This window comes from Pseudorca crassidens, chromosome 4 (assembly GCF_039906515.1).
Source record: "Pseudorca crassidens isolate mPseCra1 chromosome 4, mPseCra1.hap1, whole genome shotgun sequence".
Taxonomy (NCBI): domain Eukaryota; kingdom Metazoa; phylum Chordata; class Mammalia; order Artiodactyla; family Delphinidae; genus Pseudorca; species Pseudorca crassidens.
The window spans coordinates 128,156,662-128,176,218 of record NC_090299.1 but is presented as its reverse complement, the minus strand read 5'-3'; the positions used below and the strand labels follow the sequence as shown (position 1 = coordinate 128,176,218).

The 19,557-nt window shown below is 42.3% G+C and overlaps 1 protein-coding gene across 12 annotated transcripts in view; it reads left to right on the top strand.

The window, feature by feature from the left end:
- Nucleotides 1–17,428, top strand: part of LOC137223941 (tigger transposable element-derived protein 1-like) — a 41,141-nt gene extending 23,713 nt beyond the window's left edge. For 6 of the 12 annotated variants that reach the window (XR_010943148.1, XR_010943141.1, XR_010943147.1 and 3 more), the window contains 5 exons: nt 4,512–4,725; nt 7,017–7,792; nt 8,856–9,927; nt 11,457–11,506; nt 15,638–17,428. The gene's annotated coding sequence lies outside the window, so the exon portion shown is untranslated. Of the gene's footprint in view, nt 1–3,131; nt 3,172–4,511; nt 4,726–7,016; nt 7,793–8,855; nt 9,928–11,456; nt 11,507–15,637 lie in introns of all 12 variants that reach the window. The other 6 variants (XR_010943140.1, XR_010943151.1, XR_010943144.1 and 3 more) reach the window with 5 other exon arrangements.
- The last annotated feature ends 2,129 nt before the right edge of the window (nt 17,429–19,557 follow it).

Genomic DNA, 19,557 nt, shown 5'->3' with positions numbered 1-19,557 from the left:
GTGATACACCATATTAAAAATTGAAGGATAAAAACCATATGATCATCTCAATAGATGCAGAAAAAGCTTTCTACAAAATTCAACACCCATTTATGATAAAAACTCTCCAGAAAGTGGGCATAGAGGGAACTTACCTCAACATAATAAAGGCCATATATGACAAACCCACAGCCAACATCGTTCTCAATGGTGAGAAACTGAAACCATTTCCTCTAAGATCAGGAACAAGACAAGGTTGCCCACTCTCACCACTGTTATCCAACATAGTTGTGGAAGTTTTAGCCACAGCAGTCAGAGAAGAAAAAGAAATAAAAGGAATCCAAATTGGAAAAGAAGTAAAGTGTTCACTGTTTGCAGATGGCATGATACTATACATAGAAAACCCTAAAGATGCTACCAGAAAACTAGTAGAGCTAATCAATGAATTTGGTAGCGTAGCAGGATACAAAATTAATGCACAGAAATCTCTTGCATTCCTATACACTAATGATGAAACATCTGAAAGGGAAACTAAGGAAACACTCCTGTTTACCACTGCAACAAAAAGAATAGAATACCTAGGAATAAACCTACCTAAGGAAAGAAAAGACCTGTGTGCATAAAACTATAAGACACTGATGGAAGAAATTAAAGATGATACAAACAGATGGAGAGATATACCATGTTCTTGGATTGGAAGAATCAACATTGTGAAAATGACTACATTACCCAAAGCAATCTACAGATTCAGTGCAATCCCTATCAAACTACCAATGGCATTTTTCACAGAACTAGAACAAAAAAGTTCACAATTTGTATTGAAACACAAAAGACCTTGAATAGCCAAAGCAATCTTGAGAAAGAAAAACAGAGCTGGAGGAATCAGGCTCCCTGACTTCAGACTATACTACAAAGCTACAGTAATCAAGACAGTATGGTACTGGCACAAAAGCAGAAATATAGATCAATGGGACAGGATAGAAAGCCCAGAGATAAACCCACACACATATGGTCATCTTATCTTTGATAAAGGAGACAAGAGTATACAATGGAGAAAAGACACCCTCTTCAGTAAGTGGTGCTGGGAAAACTGGACAGCTACATGTAAAAGGATGAAATTAGAACACTTGCTAACACCATACATTAAAATAAACTCAAAATGGACTAAAGATCTAAATGTAAGGCCAGACACTATAAAACTCTTACAGGAAAACATAGGCAGAACACTCTGTGACATAAATCACAGAGTGCCCCGGTCTGGGAAGATCCCACATACCGTGGAGCGGCTGGGCCTGTGAGCCATGGCCGCTAAGCCTGCACGTCTGGAGGCTGTGTTCCGCAACGGGAGAGGCCACAACAGTAAGAGGCCCGTGAACCACCCCCTCCCAAAAAAGAAAACTGGCTACACAATATTTAGGGGACTCCACAAAAGAATCGCCAAGCCCTTAATCAGGGGCGCGGCACCCAAGAGCTTTTTACACCCAGACAGGCCTGAAAAAAAGGGGATAAAGTTTCATTCTTCTCACTCCATCAACCTATGCATCTTGAGTGCTGTGCTTGACTGTCCCCGGCGCTGTCCCCAGGACAGGTTTCTGCCACGAGCGTTGTCCCTGTGCCATTAATAATCACCGAGGTCGCCCGCACGGCAAGGGCACGCTCACTGCCTTCCCTGGCTCCCTGGGGCCCACATCCCAGCTACTCTTTGTTTCCTGTTTGGAGAACTGGAGGGGCAGGACCTCATTTCTCATTCTCCCTGGATGAGCCCCAATGTCTCCAAGGCAGAGATCCGCAGACTGTGGCCTGCCTCTGCCTGTTTGTATGAATAATGGTTTATTGGCATGCAAAAAAAAAGAAAAAAAGAAAAAAGCACTGAGAAGGAACAGTGGGAGAATGAATCACCTATGTCTGTGTTTTTTATTTATTTATTTATTTATTTATTTATTTATTTATTTATTTATTTATTTATATTTTGGCTGCGCCGGGTCTTAGTTGCAGAACATGGGATCTTTGTTGCAGCATGCAGGATCTTTAGTTGTGGCATGCGGACTTCTTAGTTGTGACATGTGAATTCTTAGTTGTGGCATGTGAATTCTTAGTTGCGGTTGTGCACTCTTTGTTGCGGCATGCATGCAGGATCTAATTTCCCAACCAGGGATCAACCCCAGGCCCCCTGCATTGGGACAGTGGAGTCTTACCCAATGGACCAACAGGGAAGTCACCGTAACTGATCAATTTTATGTATTTCTTCCATTGATGGTTCCGGGGAGGCCTCCTTGAGTTCTTGGCCAGTATTTCTATAATGGTTCTCAATTCTTTTCTTGGTGGTGTATTCCCTTCTGGGTGTTAAGAGCCATTGATCCTTTGTAATGAAATTCTTCACGGCGTGGGAGGCCTTGGTTAAAGCTGGGTGGAAAACCCCAGAAGGATCTGGAAAGCTCAGTTCCCGGTCACCTCAACTGCGCAGTTCCCCTTCTCGATGAATTTTCATACTGTTACATTAAAGTTTAATGTCTCTCTCACACCTTTCACCGACCTTTAACGCATGGATGATTTTGTAACCTCATGCATTTGTCATTTGGAAAATAGTTCGCTGAGCTCTGTGGATCTTCCAAATGTTGGCACACTTCATTACACAATATCAAAAAATCACATTTGCTACTATTGCCACCAATCTCATCAGAATTCTTTGTGTTTTGGGAAGCTGTCAAACTAACAGTGGTGGATACAGATTTTCCAAAATTCTGATTTTCACCTGAAAGGTTGAATTTTACTGCCAGTTATTTTCCTGGAAGTTGCAGAATTACTTGGCTCATTTTCAAAAAAAGAAAAAAAAATCTGCCAAATTTTCAAGTCTAGAAAACCATAGTTTATCTTCCAGTTGTTCTTTCAAGGAACGATGAGGTTTCATTTCAAATCAAATCATCACATGTGCTTTTCCTCAAGACAAATCATCACATGTGCTTTTCCTCAAGACAACCATTGTATTTCTGGATGCAGCAGAGGTACTTAATGTGTATTTCCCTTTTTGTCACACAGAATGTTAAGAAAAAAGTGTACTCAAAGGGTGAAATTTAACATAAAAGTTGATCAGTTTTGTTGCTCCATTAAAGACTGCTTAAATGAAACTGGCTTTTTTTTTTTTTTTCCTGAAGGTGTGTGGTGGTGGAGAATGCAGTAACTACTATACAGTTGGTACCACTCCCTTTTTTTTTTTTTTTTTTTTTTTGCGGTACACGGGCCTCTGACTGTTGTGGCCTCTCCCGTTGCGGAGCACAGGCTCCGGACGCGCAGGCTCAGCGGCCATGGCTCACGGGCCCAGCCGCTCTGCGGCATGTGGGATCTTCCCGGAGCAGGGCACGAACCCGTGTCCCCTGCATCGGCAGGCGGACTCTCAACCACTGCGCCACCAGGAAGCCCGGTACCACTACCTTGATTCATGCTAAGGCACTTGCAGTTTAACCCACCATTGTTTTTGTACCATCAGTGCACATATGAGCACAATGAAAAAGTCAAATAATACCTTAGTATTATGAATACAATGTTTTTGACCTCTTGGACCCTCTGAGATATTTTTCAGGGACCAGACTTTGAGAACTGATGATCTAGAATGTGAGCTCTATGAAAGCATTGAGTTTATTTTGTTCACTGTTCTATTTTAAATATTTATTTATTTTTGGCTGCGTTGGGTCTTTGTTGCTGTGCGCAGGCTTTCTCTAGTTGAGGTGAGCGGGGGCTACTCTTGGTGCACAGGCTTCTCATTGCGGTGGTTTCTCTTGTTGCAGAGCACAGGCTCTAGGTGCACGGGCTTCAGCAGTTGTGGCTCATGAGCTCTAGAGTGCAGGCTCAGTAGTTGTGGCACACGGGCTTAGCTGCTCTATGACATGTGGGATCTTCCCGGACCAGGGCTTGAACCCATGTCCTCTGAATTGGCAAGCGGATTCTTAACCACTGTGCCACCAGGGAAGTCCCACTGTTATATTTTCAACACTGCTGTATCTAGAACAGTGCCTGACACACAGTAGATGATTAGTAAATATTTCCTAAATGTATTAATGAAGCAAGGACAGATGGGAGATTAATCCTCTGTGGAGAACAGAATAACTTAAAATGTATATATATTTTTTTACTACATATAGCTCAATAATCAACCAACACTTGCCACAAAATGGTATGAAAATCTAGTTTCATTATTGCCATTTCCTCTGCTGAAGACTCTACTGACTTCTAAATTATGAGCAAAAAAGACTAAATGACCTTTGTGAAGGAAGAAATGTAAAGCGTGCCCAAACCACAGAACAAATGCATTTTTTTCGTTGAAGCACAGAACTGAGATGTCGTTAGATCATCTAGCCCAATACCTTCATTTTTACAAATGAGAAAACCAAGCTGCCTGTGGGGTTAAATGATGGACCCTAAGTCATAGTTAGTGACAGGGCTAAAATATAGGCTCTTTCACATTTTCTCTTGCACATAGCAATGATGGGAATGGGAATGAGAAGCAAGAGATGAACTTTGGTGTATTTTTTATGTAGGAGACTGGCCAAGCAAGCTCAGAGGCAAAAACTCAAACCACTCCATGGATGGAAGAGGAAAATGAAGTTAAAAGATGGAACACCTAAAGGTACCTCTCCGTCCAGCACCCTGTTCCTCCCGCAAACAGCTCAGGCTGGAGAGGTGCAAAGACTGCATGGGGAGACAAGCTAGTCCCTTGCAACTGTGGAGAGGAAAAGAGTCAGCTTCTCAGAGGTAAGAAAGGAGGACCCTGGAGCTGTACTGTTTAGTAACACAGATGGGGCCAAAGATTGGAAAAGCCCCCAAAGAGAAGAACATCTTTGGTATTTTTCAGCAGGGAGCTATTGGCATTTTGTATGGCATTGTCCTGCAACTGCATGATATATACCATCCTTACTCTCGCCCACCAAATGCCAGTAAATCCCTAAGTCACTGTGACCACTAAAAATGTCCTGCACGTTTCCAAATGCCCACTAGGGGGCTCGCATCACCCCTGATTACCATTTCCCCCTTCACCCACTGAATCAATAGCAGTCATCGCTCTAGGATGAGGGTGAACATAGCCAAGAACAAAGAGGACAACTAAGTTTCTGAATGGAATTTTAAAATCAAAGCTGAAACAGTGGACTTCCCTGGTGGCGCAGTGGTTAAGAATCCGCCAGCCAATGCAGGGGACATGTGTTCCAGCCCTGGTCCGGGAAGATCCCACAGGCCACAGAGCAACTAAGCCTGTGCACCACAACTACTGAGCCTGCGCTCTAGAGCCCACGGGCCACAACTACTGAGCCCACACGCCACAACTACTGAAGCCCACGCACCTCGAGCCCGTGCTCCACAACAAGAGAAGCCACCGCAGTGAAGCCCAAGCACTGCAATGAAGAGTAGCCCCCCTTTGCTGCAACTAGAGAAAGCCCACGCGCAGCAACGAGGACCCAACACAGCCAAAAATAAATAAATATAAATAAATTAATTAATTAAAAAAAAAGCTGAAACAGTAGGCTTTTTATTATAGGGCTGGTTTCTTGAAAGTGGAAACATTTTTTGAGTTCTAAATGAATAAGCGCTTGGAGGACTCAGGACGTTTACATCATAAACCAAAGAGTTAGGAGGTATGAAGTTGTCTACGGAAAGGAAAAAAGAGGAAGAAAATCTAAGGGCATATGACAGAATTTAGATGCTTAAGAAAGGATCGTACCCTCTGTCCACTCTCCTCAGTCAGCTGAGAGGACAAGAAATTCCCTGCAGGAAGACAGGAAGGACTTGAGGGCAGAGAGGATCCTCACCTCGCTTCCAGCAGGCCTCACTAGGCGACTGAGACATTGCTTCCCACCCTCCAGGTTAGTGAGCATCCAGCACTTTCCTGAGCACCCCCAGCCCCCAAAGCACACAGGAGTGGCTGAGAGACGGATGGCAGAACAGGAGGGACCTAGTGTTCAGGACAAAGCTGGCAGAGGTGGGTGCAGACATGGGGCAGCAAGGGAAAGAAGCTGACAACCAGACTAGGGAATTGCCCAGCTCAGCGGATCCTGGGCCCAGGGGCCTTTGAGGTCAGTACAACAGAAAAGAGAAGGAAAATGGAGAGGGGGAAAACCCCTGTACTGACTGAGTTTAAATCTGTAAATTGCAAAGTTTACATAAAAGGTTAAGTCTTAGGCTCTTGAGTGGAAAGGGGACTCAGCAACTAAGTATAGTAATAAGGACATAAAGAGCCCAAGAAATTCATGTTTAATACATTAATGAATATTTACCCTTCTTTAGTGAAGCCCTTTTAATTTGCAGGATGTATCTAGGTGCCAAAAAACAGCCATTCAGCTTGTTTGGAGTTAATTATCTGTGTGGCTCTGATGACTGTATATTGGCAAACAAGTGCTCCTTTCACCTCTCTGTGATTGTAGATATCACTGAAGTAGCCCCTACCTATATAGAGGCTGCAGATCGTTAATTTTGCCATTATCAAAGGATGAGATACTTGAGCTGGAATATGTCCATTTTTTAATCAATGAAATATTTACTCCCTATTTTGTGCAAAGTGTAATTTTAAAATTGTCACTAAGAAAACAAGCACCTAGACCTTAGGATGGTTTTCTTGAAACATCTGCCAAAGAATTACAATCCTTAAACTGAGAACCATAGTGTAAATTGAGAGAGAGAAATTCTACTTTAGATTTGACTAAATATCTTGGAGCAAATGATTTTCTCTTTGTTCACACTCTTTTTTTTTTTTTTTAAATGCTATAGTGTCTGAGTTTCACCCCATCAGCACCACATTTTGTTTTTGTTTTTAATTAATTAATTTATTTGGCCGTGTCGGGTCTTAGTTGCCGTAGGCAGGATCTACATGGTGGCTTCTCTCCAGTTGTGGCGCGCAGGCTCTAGAGCACGCAGGCTTAGTTACCCCGTGGCATGTGGGATCTGATTTTCCAGACCAGGGGTCGAACCCACATCCCCTGCATTGGAAGGCAGATTCTTAACCACTGGAGGCTTTTTGTTGATGTCATTAACATTCAGATTTTTTAATTTGCTAGACGTATGCGGTGTACAGACTCAGCTCGCCTATGGAGATGACCAAAATGGGCACTCCTAGCCTACTTACACCCAATCCAAGTAAGGCTGGAGCTGATTTCCTTGTTTTGATACTGGTAAGAAGCTCCTGTTTTACATTAGTAATTTCTACCTCTCTCTCTCCCTAGAAAACAAAGGAATTTTAGTTTGTTCACAAAGAATGCCAAAATAGTCTGAAAAAGAAAGAAAGCCTTAAGCTCATAAGCACATAATCAGATCTTCCTGCCTTTCATGGGGACTGTTGTTTGGTAAATTCTGCTTTATGTTCTAGAAGAACTAAGTGGTGGTGTTCTCACACAATTCTAGTTTTGCAACAAAGTCCGATAAACTGTCACGTTCTCAGTATTCAATATGTGGCTTTTTAAGGGCAGTCTCCTTGCCTTATGTCAAAACCAACTGATGAAACAAAGGAATGTGCTGAAGCCAGCCTATTTTTTTGCATACCTGACACCTTTTGTGGTTGACTTTATTACTTGATTCATGAAAAAAATCTGCAAGCTTGGCTTTCAGGTCATTTGATAGTCTTGTGGTTTCTTCTGTTGTTACTTACAAGCTTCGTATTTTGCTTTTCAGTAGTTTGTTTTACTTTTCAGTGAAAATGAGTTGGTAGCTTGAATGGCACCTATGCTTCAGTTATGCAAAGAATAAAGAGAGATGACTTCTTAGACTTCTTAATCGTATTAATGTGTTCTCGAGGAAGATGACTGAGACTGAATGGAACAGAAAGGCAGTTGTGAATGTAGAGTTTCTTTTTTTCTTTTGATCACTTCATTCCGTAAGTAACAAGAAACCCATGAAACATAAAATTCTAAAAACTAACTTTTAAGCTCCATGTTTAAAAACCAACTTGTAAATTAGAAACTGGATATTAGTCACCAAGCATGCCAAGCAACTTATTTCTTGCACTCGTAACTCCTTTTTTCAAACAGGTTAAAAACTGATAAGAAGCTTGGGAAACTCTTATCAGTCATTGCAAAAAATAGCTTAACCCATCCTAATCTGGCAAGATTTAAAAGGCCTAAATTCCTTAAAGTTTTAGGGGATTTATTTATTTTTTCTATTCGCTGTGTGCAGAATAAGAATCATTTGTGTTACAGTAAATTCAGATTTAAATATCTTCCTATTCATGTGATATACTCTATGAGGGCATTTCCAGCCTATAAAATAGATCGTTGCTTAAACTGATGCTGTAAAACATTGCAGGAAGTACAGGTTAGACTTTGCACATTTGCTCTGAGTTTGTGAATTCCAAGCAGGTCTGCTAATGGGAAGGAGCGGCTCTTCCATGGCTGTGTAGCTCTAGATCACGGCCACCTGGGTCTGTTTCCTAGGGACGACTGCCACTGATATTTTGGTGCATATTCTTCCTGTCTTTTCCTCTCTTCATATACTTTTTTTTTTTTTTTTCTTGTTACACGGGCCTCTCACTGTTGTGGCCTCTCCCGTCGCGGAGCACAGGCTCCGGACGCGCAGACTCAGCGGGCATGGCTCACGGGCCCAGCCGCTCTGCGGCACGTGGGATCCTCCCGGACCGGGGCACGAACCCGTGTCCCCTGCATCGGCAGGCAGACTCTCAACCACTGTGCCACCATATACATTTTTTAATTTGCAAAATTAATCCCATAGTATACTTGCTAGTTTGTAATCTTTTTTCATTAACAGTCTTATTAATTAAAAAAATGGTTAACGATGTCAGATAATCCATCATTTGCTATAATGTAATTTATTAAACTACAGTTGACCCTTGATAACACAGGTTTGAACTGTGCAGGTCCACTTATATGCAGAATTTTTTCAAACAGGAAATACTACAGTACAACCTGATCCGCTGTTTGTTGAATCCAAGGATGCAGAACCGTGGCTGTGGAGGAAATAACGGATGTGGAGGAACCACTCCTGAGGAGAGTTGACAATATGTTATACTCAAATCTTCTACTGCGAGGAGGGTCAGCGACCCGAACCCCCTTAGTTATTCAAGGTCAACTCTTCTCTCCTATTGTTATACACTTAGATTATTTCCAATTTTTACCTATTGTAAATATTGTTGTGACTAGCATCCTTGAACTTAAATCTTTGGGCATATCCTAATTATTTACTATAGATAAATTCCTAAAAGTAATATTATTGGGTCAAAAGACAAATATTTTAAATAGTCACATGTGCTATTACCACCCTAAGATAAACCACTGCCAACAATTTGATGCATATCTTTAGTCTTTTAAAAAATGAATATGTATGTGCATGAATATACTTTTTTTTGGGGGGGGAGGTTGTTACTGTGTTATGTATAGGAGGGGATGTACTGAAGAATTGTAAGCAGAGGAATGATATGATCTGTTTTTGTTTGTTTGTTTTGCCGGGCCACTCAGCTTGCAGGATCTTAGTTTCCCAACCATGGATCGAACCTGGGTCCCAGCAGTGAAGGTGCCAAGTCCTAATCTCTGGACCACCAGGGAATTCCTGATTTTCATTTTAGAAGGATCACCCTGGCTGCCCCGTTAAAGATAGACTGCAGTGAACAAGAGCAGAGGCAGAGCCCAGGGCGGAGTCGACAGGTCCGAGCGGCTTGCAGCAGAGGGCAGCATGGAGGGAGTGAATGGAGGTCAGATTCTGGATATCTTTTTTGCAGGAAGTCAGACTGGATGTGCAGTACGAGAGAAAGAAAGCGGTGCAGATTAACTCCAAGTTCTGGAGGCCTGAGCAATTGGAAGGATGACACTGACGTCAAGTGACAGGGGAAAAAGGCTGTAGGTGGAGCAGGCTTGGCGAGAGGGAAGAACAGGAATTTCATTTGGAGAGAGTGTTTGAGGCGTCTAGTAGATATCCAAGTGGAGAGGTCCAGTGGGCTGCTGAATACGACTTTCGAGTTCTGGGGTGAGTAGCTGTTGGAAATATACACTTGGGAATCATTGGCATATAGATGATATTAAAAGCCAGGAGACTGGGTGAGGTTACCAAGGGAGTGAGTACAGACCAAGAGAAGAGGAACTAGACTAGAGAGGGGGAGTAGGGCAACATGAAAGCACTTACTCTGCACCAGGCACTGTTCTGTGTGCTTTGCATAGATTATAGGGTGACTCGTTTATCTCCAAATAAACTCAGTGAGAGGGGACGATTGTTATCCCCATTTTACAGAGAAGGAATCTGAGGCATAGAAAGATTGTCAGTAAAACAATAACTACTTCCTATTATGAACTGATGAAATAAGTTTTAACTCTCTTTTTCAATAATGCAAACTTATTTTGAAATAAATCATGTGAACTTTTTCTGCACAGACTTTACCCATCATGTCTCAAAAATCTTCGCAATTATACATTTTAGTTATACTTTAAAGAATCAGCATGACTAATCTGTTCAAAGGTGCTTTTCTTTTCAGCTGACAACACATTCTAGGGTGGAATATTGAGGAGAGACCAATAAAAAAAAAGCTTATGTTCAAAAAGGAGAAAAGGAGAGCCATATTTAGTGTTCGATATTTCTTAAGGACATTTTTCTTGCTTACATGTGTCTCTTCCTCAATAATCATGCATTTTCTAATTATATTTGAAGATGGGAGAGGCAAGTTAATAAAGGGAAATTGTCATCATTCCTACCACCTCACCCTATAACATAATCAGAATATCTCAAAGGGACAGTTTCTAAGGCCATAGTTACTCTTAACAGAAATGTACAAAAGACAGGGAAAGACAAAACGCACTATGGTGGGTTAATCATTACAGAAGGCTTCGAGAAAAAAATCTTTGAAATTGTCCCCTTGGTACCCTGGAGATTCTTACATCTTGGGACAAGGATGCAGATGAATGAGCTCGCAGTGTGCTTTTCCACCTTCTCCTCTTCTCTGGGAAAAGGGTTATTGTGAAAGGGGAGGTGGGTAGGAGAACTTGCAAAATAGCTTTTCAGACAGATCAATTTTAGGAAGAAGAACAAATGGAAATTGGGGATCTGGAAATAAAATTTTCCCTGCCAACAGTGCTTCTTGGAAAATTTCTACATACTTTTGGGGGTTCCTGTAAGTCAAATTGAAGATGATTGTCTTAATTCCAATAGGGAAGAAATAAAGAGCGATATCTTAAAAAACCAGAAGCAGCTGCAGAGGCATTCCTCTACTGAGCTCAAAATATGAGCTAATGGATAATGTTTATATTTACCTAAATACCAGAGAGCAGCACATTATTTACGCATGACCCTTAAGTAACAATATCAGGAAAAGCAGATGTAGAATGAGCTTAGAGATGTGAAAAATAGTAGAAAACCAAAAAGGGTCCTTTTAAGGTCATGTTCATAGCAAGAACAAAAACACAAAGACTCTGGGGAAAGATGATGTAATGTTAAAAAGATAACAGAGAAAGCAGAACTAACCAAAGTCTCTTTTTCTCCATTCTTCTCTCAATAATTACCTTCAGATGGAAAGGGGAAACGAGTTATGGTACGACAGAACCTAAATTCAAGAAAGGTAAGAAATAGGAGGAGATATTTTTTAAAGTTAGTTATTTTAATGAACTTATTTTTATGCCCAGATACATTGTATCCTGAGATATTTAGAGAACTTGTAATTGTAATCATGCAACCATGGTTAACAATCTTAGAAAATAATTTTATGAACAGAAAGTCAACTGCATTCATTAAGTCAAAACTGTCAAACTAACCTTACATCTAGGAACTTACTACTCAACTTACGAACGAAGGTTTATATATTTTTTTTATTTAATATTATATTGGAGCAGTTCACCAGTATTCCTCATTAAACATTCTACTGTACTATAATTCTAAATAGCTAAATAATGCTCAATTATATGACTATACCCTAAATTACATAACCAATCCCCCATGGTCCACTGTTTCACATTTTTAGCTTTTAAAAACCATGCTGGGGTTATGATAATTTTACAGAAAATTTTGTATTTATTTTTTAAATTTTAGGTCAAATACCCAGAAAAGGAATAAATGAATCAAAGGGCTTCATATTTCAAAGGCTTTTTTAGTACCAAAATTGCCTCCAGAAAGAAGTACGTATTTATATTCTCAATAACAACATATAAATGCCTATTTTTCCAACCCTTATCATTATTGGAAGATTTTGATAGAAAAAAAGTTTTCGGTGATTTTTTAAAGATTTTTTTTGATGTGGACCGATTTAAAATCTTTGTTGAATTTGTTACAGTATTGCTTCTGTATCATGTTTTGGTTTTTTGGCCACGAGGCATGTGGGATCTTAGCTCCCCGACCAGGGATTGAACCCTCACCCCCTGCATTGGAAGGTGAAGTCTTAACCACTGGGCCACCAGGGAAGTCCCTGGGGATTTTTTAATTGTGGCAAAATATACGTAATATGTAAAATTTACCACTTTCACCATTTTTAAGTGTACAGTTCAAGTAGCATTGAGTACATTCACAATGTTGTATAACCATCATAACTATCTATTTCCAGAATTTTGTCATCATACCAAACAGAATCTTTGTACCCATTAAACAAAGAAAAACTTTAAAATAATTTTTAAAAATATTGCCCTTCTTTTGCTATATGTTATTCAATCCCATGAGCGATACTCTTCCCCCTTCCTAAGATCTTGGAATTCTTCTGTGTTAGTCAGAATAGGACAAGCTATACTGTGGTAACAATCAACTCCAAAATCTTGTGGCTTACCCAACAAGGCTTTATTTCTCACTCAAGTTACATAATCTATGCTAGTCAGTGAGTATATCTGCTTCTCAGTCTCTCAGAAGTTCAGGCTAATAGAGGCCCAATCATTTCATTGCTTCGTCTTTTGGAACACAAGGACTTCATGGTTACTAAGCCAGGGCAAGAAAGTGCAGTGGAGCCTTGTACCAGCAATTAAATGCCTCAGGCTGGAGACAACACATGTCTTGACTTGTTTCTCCAGTGTGTGCCATGGGCTACTAGGTTCCCCTCGCAGAATATAAAAGGGTATGTAACTGTTTTCTCTTCTAGCTCAGCCACATAACCAATTCCAAGTGCCCTACAATTTCCCTGAAGGTCCATTGCCTTCTAGTACCAATCTAGGTATCTACTGCTTCTTGGGTTGCAAGGAAGAACAAAAAGATTCTGGCAACTTAAGCCAAAAGGCATTTCATTGGAAGAATGTGGGGTGCTAAAGGAAGCCTGAAGAACCAGCCTGGGAACTAGAAGCTGGGTAGCCTTCCAGGCAGCAGGTCTCTTTTGACACTCTCGGCTGGACAGATGAACTGTTTCTCCTGTCAGTGCTTTACCGGGCGCAGGAGTCAAAGTCCAGTTGGCTGAGGGTAGGTCACGTGCTCAGCCTTTGGCAGCGGCAGGCCTGAGAGGAGGGATTAACAGAAGGAACCTCCAGGGATCTCTGGATTCCCCAGTGTGAGGCAGGCACACGCATTTTACCGAGACTCCGTGCTTTGCGGGAAAATGATTACTCAGGTGGAAATCATTGTGCTCTGGGGAAGTGGGAGTGAAGGTAAAATGCCAGTGTCCACCACTGAGAGCTAAAGCACGATCATATTAATGGCATCAAAGTCCGTGAACCCATGAGTCTGCTGAGTTGATATGTGCTGATTTGTTTTGCTATTTTCAATTACTAGATTGGTTCTTTTTTTTCCCCTCTGTAACGAATAGCCCGAGGCATATACATCTAAAAAAATTAGCTTCTTAGGACAAATTGCCAGGTCTGGAATTATTGCATCAAAAGATATGAGTATTTATACGTGTTCATTTTTTATTTTACTGAAGTGACCATGGACTCAGAGAATATGTCCCTAGTCATGGCAGATGGGGTTTCTAGTGACAGGATAATTGCCTGGTTGAAGGTCATCCTACGGAAACCTCTCTCTGGGTCATGCCAGGGGCATCTGGGCTACTGGGAAAAACATACTCTTCAGAGCTCTTCTCTTTCCTTCGACATTTGTTTTATATCCATTGCTATCTGGATAAAATAAACTGCAGCGTCACTGCTTAGGTCAGTCGATCCACATGTTATAGGAAAGAGGGTAGCATTTGCCTGAGGGACCCATAGGCACTGGGCGTGCCTGCTGATATACATCAGCAAATATAAGCTGGGGCACCCAGCTCCCTTTTCTCCACGCCAGGTCTCTCCAAAAGCTGAGGGCAGGGGAAGCAGTGATTGCACGAGGACAGGGCACACCACCTGGGGAGGGTACCGCTTGTGTGCCTTGACCTACATTTTAAGCCAGGTTCTTCTAACTCCAAACTTGAAAAGATAAGAGTCCCAGATTTTTCAGAGGATTTTAACTTAAATGAGAGAGAATGGGAAAATCCCTCCCGCTTCCCTGCCCACACACTCATTCCCAATTCCCCCACCCTAGCTTCACTGGAAACATCCCCTTCTCAGCCAGACCACCAGGGTGGCTAGACCAAGCGGCAGTGAACTTTGTTTTGTAATTATCCCTGTGTCAGCTTATTCCCCATGGCTGGAGCATATTAGATGGTAAACGCCTTGAGATTAGGGACTGTCTGACCTTAGTACTCCCTGCAGGACTCTCCACAGTAGCTTGCCCACTCCAGGTATGCAATCAGTATTTGCTGACTGAATATCCTTAGGAAAGTGGAGTAGTTCTAGAACTTCCTTGGGGTTCCAAACTCTTCCAAGTTATGATGTCTAGGAGTGTTGGGAAAGGGAGCTCTCCCTAGAAGCAGTCAGGGAACCCTGGAGGGGTTCTGAAACCCACGCTTAGTGTTCTGTTTTTTTTTTTTTCTTTGTTTTTTTAGTTTTGGCCACACAGTGTGGCTTGCAGGATCTTAGTTCCCCAACCAGGGATGGAACCCACGCCCCCTGCATTGGAAGCGTAGAGTCTTAACCATTGGACCATCAGGGAAGTCCCTCACACTTAGTGTTCTTCAGCAAAGAAATGAGTCTTGTGCAGAAGCAGGTGGGATGGGCCCTCACTCCGTCTTCGGGGGCTGTATCTCAGCCTGTGGTGCTCCAGCCACAGAGCCTTTTTCAGTTTCCTGTTCTAGTTCTTTGACAACACTTTCCCTGGGAACACGTCTTCCCTCTCCACGTCACATCCTTTTCACCTCTACCCATTAACTCCTCATCCCACAGATATCAGCTCAATTGTCAGTTCCTCAGTGACGTCTCAGAATAGGCCAAATTCCCATTTAACACCTGTGCGGCTCTTCCCCAGCACTTATCAGGATTTTCAATTACTATTTACATTTGTGTTTGTAATTATCTGATACGTGCTTTCTCTCTGACTGGAGACTCTTGCTTCATGAGGGCATGAATTGTGCTTGTTTTGTTTGCTGTTGTCTTCCTGGTTCTAGCACACCGCCGGGCATGTATATAATGGGAGAACAGTTACTGTTAGAGGCACAAGTAACAATTTCTCTACACCACATGGGTTTACTCTCTGCAATCCTGGGAGACACAGAGTGTATTAGGGTTCTCTAGAGAAACGTCATCAACTAACAGGAGATAATATATATTTCTATCTGTATATCAATAGCTATCTAGATATCATCATATTGATATTGATATATATGAGAGAAAGAGAGAGAGAGATTGAGATTTACTATAGGAATTGGCTCATGCAATAATTATGGAGGTTAAGAAGTCTCACAATCTGTCATTTGCAGGCTGAAGAACCAGGAAAGCATTGGTGTAAATCCCAGTCCAAGTCTGAAGCCAGAGAACAAGTAGCACCAACGTCCAAGGGCAGAGGAAGATGGATGTCCCGGCTTAAGAAGAGACAGAGGGAACTTATCCTTCCTCTGCCTTTTCTATTCAGGCCCTCAGTGGATAGGCTGATGCCCACCTGCATTGGTGAGGGTGATCTTTTTCACTCAGTCTACTGATTCAAATGCTAATCTCTTCTGGAAACACCCTCCTAGACACACCCAGAAATAATGTTTACCAGCTCTCTGGGCACCCCTTAGCCCAATCAAATTGACACACAAGAGTAACCATCACACAGAGATTCTGGCTTGACCCTCAGTAGAGCTTATGCAATGTGGTGCTCTCAGAATAGAATTTCTCAAATTGCATTACCCAGATTACTAGTTCATGAACTCTTAATAGGGTTCTGTGAAGGAAAAAAATTTCTTTTAAAAATATAGATGTAATGAAAATGTCAAACACGCTTGGACAGCTGTTTATTCTGTGATAATTTATCTTTAAGAAAACATACACTCCAAACTGCTACCATTGGTTATGTATGGGGAGGAGGTTTTTCCGCTCTCCCCTCTTTATACGTTTCTGTTATAATGTATCTGAACCTAATTCTAACTGACTCACAGCCTGAAACAGATCCAAAGATAATGTTCAGTGGAATCCATATTTGACTTTACAGGTAGCAACTTTGTGACTCATCAGGGAAAGACAATATTGTATGTAGTGGAACCTACATAAAGGGAAGGTTTCATCTGAGTTAACATCTAGACTGGAACCTGACCAACTTTTTTTTTTTTTTTTTTTTTAATGCGGTACACGGGCCTCTCACTGTTGTGGCCTCTCCCATTGTGGAGCACAGGCTCCGGACGCGCAGGCTCAGCGGCCACGGCTCACGGGCCCAGCCGCTCTGCGGGACATGGGATCTTCCCGGACCAGGGCACGAACTCGCGTCCCCTGCATCGGCAGGCGGACCCTCAACCACTGCGCCACCAGGGAAGCCCTGACCAACTTTTATTGATTCAAATCCTTAACTCATCCAGGCACTGATGAGTGCCCACCTGACAAACTGACATGCATACTTGAATATCTCCCAGGCATCTTAAGCCTAATGAGTCTGAAACTGAAACTGATCTTGCCCATCCCAGTCACCACCACCACATGGACTCCTTATCCCCTGTTTTCTTTGCAGTCAGTGTTCAGTAGAGTTCATAGCTGTCTACCTAACTTATCATGCCAGGAGCCTGGGGCCATCTTTGACACCTCCTTCCTCATTTCTATATCCAGGTCTCTGTCAAGTCCCAGAATCTCCCTCTAAAATACATTTGGATCTATTACTCTCTGTCTCCACTGTCACTTGGAGGGTGAAGCTGTACCATTTTTTGCCCAGACAACTCCAAAAGCCTTCCCTCTGGATTCCCATTCCCTATGCAGCACCTGGAGAGAAAACACAAACCAGATCACGATACCACCACACTGAAACCTCTTCAAAGGCTCCCGATAGCATTAGGATACAATCCCAAATCCTACTGTTGACAAAAACAATCAATAAACAATCTACAGTAGGAATAGAAAAGAGTTTCATTTGAGCCAAACTGAGGACTATAGCCCAGAAGACAGTCTCTCAGATAACTCTGAGGAACTGCTCCAGAGAAGCATGGTTTTCAGTGCAGTTTTATGTCTTGTCAGAACAAAGAACATCACATGAATCATGGATACATTCCTTCAAGTTAAAAAAAAAAAACAAAAACCCAAACAAACCAGATCATCGCGAATGCAGTGAGTTAGTGTGGCCTTGGCCCCTGGGAAGGGAGTCTTATCATCGAATGAGTTCCAGCACTGGTGTCCCAGAAAGGGAGGCATTGAATCTTTATTTTTAACATGGACATTCTTATCTTCTGGTCAATGCAGCCTTTTCTTTAAAAATTAAAGCAGATGTACAATGTATGTTTGATAAGCTACAAACAGGCTATTTTAGCATAAAATTTGAGTTAACTCATGTATAACCCAGTAAGACTTCCCCATACCTCCATACGTGGAAATTTCTTTCATCACTATATATGGCCTGTGAGGCTCCACCAGATCTGACCCCTGCTGACCCTCCACCACCCAGCATTGTCATAGTTTCTCTCACTCACTGGGCTTGAGCCTCCTGACCTCCTCTTTTAGTCTCTGGAATGTACCAGACTCTTTCCCATCCCAGGGGCTTGCACAGGCTGCTTCCCTGCCTGGATTCCTCTGCTCCCTCCCCCCGCCCCCCCCCCCCCCCCCCCCCCCCCCCGCCTATTTAATGGTCACGCCCTACTGATTCTTCTGGTCACTGTTTAATGACACCTTCAATGAGGGCTTCTTTTTTTTAAATATTTATTTATTTATTATTTTTGGCTGTGTTGGGTCTTCGTTTCTGTGCAAGGGCTTTCTCTAGTTGCGGCAAGCGGAGGCCACTCTTCATCGCGGTGCGCGGGCCTCTCACTGTCGCGGCCTCTCTTGTTGCGGAGCACAGGCTCCAGACGCGCAGGCTCAGTAGTTGTGGCTCACGGGCCCAGTTGCTCCGCGGCATGTGGGATCTTCCCAGACCAGACTCAAACCCGGGTCCCTTGCATTAGCAGGCAGATTCTCAACCACTGCGCCACCAGGGAAGCCCTAATGAGGCCTTCTTAACCCCACTCCCAATTTATATTCGGACACTTCATACTGAATATTATATGTGGTGTTTTGTGGCTGGCTTCTTTCACTTAGCATAATGTTTTTAAGGTTCATCACGTTGTAGCATGCATCAGTACTTCATTCCTTTTTATTGTAGATGAATTATTCTGTTGTATGGATACACACATTTTGTTTATCCACTCATCAGCTGGTGGACATTTGGGTTGAGCCCACTTTTTGGCTATTATGAACAATGCTACCAAGAACAAGCATTTGTGTGGACATATGTTTTCATTTCTCTTGGGTATATGCCTAGGGAGTGGAGTTGCCGGCTCATATGCTAATTTCATGTTTAACACTTCGGGGAAGTGACAGCGGCCCCTCTTTATGAGGAAAGGTCTAGGATTTTGCCCAGAGGGTCGCATGCCTGTCAGTGTTTGGTTGTTTTGCAAGGCCCTCATTGTTTACACCCTTCCTGTTCCTGAGTGTCTTTCCCCCTTTTATTTGCCTCTTTTATTTTCTGCTCTGTAGACTCCAGCCCCCCAGCTGATTGTAGCCGGAACCAGGCTTTTCAACGGGTAAAAGTTATTTGTAAAACATTTTGAACTCTCTGGAGGATGGCCATTAAAGTAATAATGTTTATCTGTGGGCTAGCCACTCACAGAGCTGTTTTGTAACGAAAATCTTATTGAGTAGGAGGCTTATTTAACTTGTTTCTGAGGGTTACAGCCCTACAACCTGCCATCCAGAGCCTCAATTACCCTACTCCGAGTTTGAACGTTTTAAAGAATCACTTTGAAGTCGCTTGGTGACATTATTAGTGAACCTATATATGTAAACATATGTTGTGAGCCTGTAAAAATGTATGTAGAGTTCCTGGTGTGTGCCTGGCACATAATAATTGCTTAATAAACTGTTAGCTGCTAATTACTAAAAGTTACTCTAATGAACAATCGGGTTCTTTGAAGTAAGGCTTTCAATCATTTAAAATGTCTTAACATTTTGGGGACACATTTGAGTTGTTTCAGGACACGTGGAATAGTACCCTTGTTCCATCTGCCCTGACAAATTCTCCTTTGATCCCCGCCTTTGATCCCCGCCTCGCGAAAACCAGAGAACCTGGCATTCGTTGTCAGGTGGTTATACTTAGCATAATAAAGATCGACTCTACCTACCCAGGCAAATTTAATTTGCTGAATACAACAGAACCCTTCCGTGGTTTAGATACCTTCTCCCCTCCCCC